Below are 211 nucleotides of genomic sequence, written 5' to 3'. Positions count from 1 at the left end.
GGAGGGGGAAGAGAGGGAGAGAGAGGAAGGAGAGAGAGAGGAGGTGGAAGAGAGGGAGAGAGGAAGGAGAGAAAGAGAGGAGAGAGAGAGAGAGAGAGGAAGGAGAGGAAGAGAGGAAGGAGAGAAAGAGAAGATAGGAGGAGGAGAGGGAAGAGAGAGAGAGAGAGAGAGAGAGAGAGAGAGAGAGAGAGAGAGAGAGAGAGAGAGAGGA

This window comes from Nanorana parkeri, unplaced genomic scaffold (assembly GCF_000935625.1).
Source record: "Nanorana parkeri isolate BGI_ZX_2015 unplaced genomic scaffold, ASM93562v1 scaffold2978, whole genome shotgun sequence".
Lineage (NCBI taxonomy): Eukaryota > Metazoa > Chordata > Amphibia > Anura > Dicroglossidae > Nanorana > Nanorana parkeri.
The sequence above is the reverse complement of the archived record's forward strand: the minus strand, read 5'-3'. Positions refer to the sequence as shown.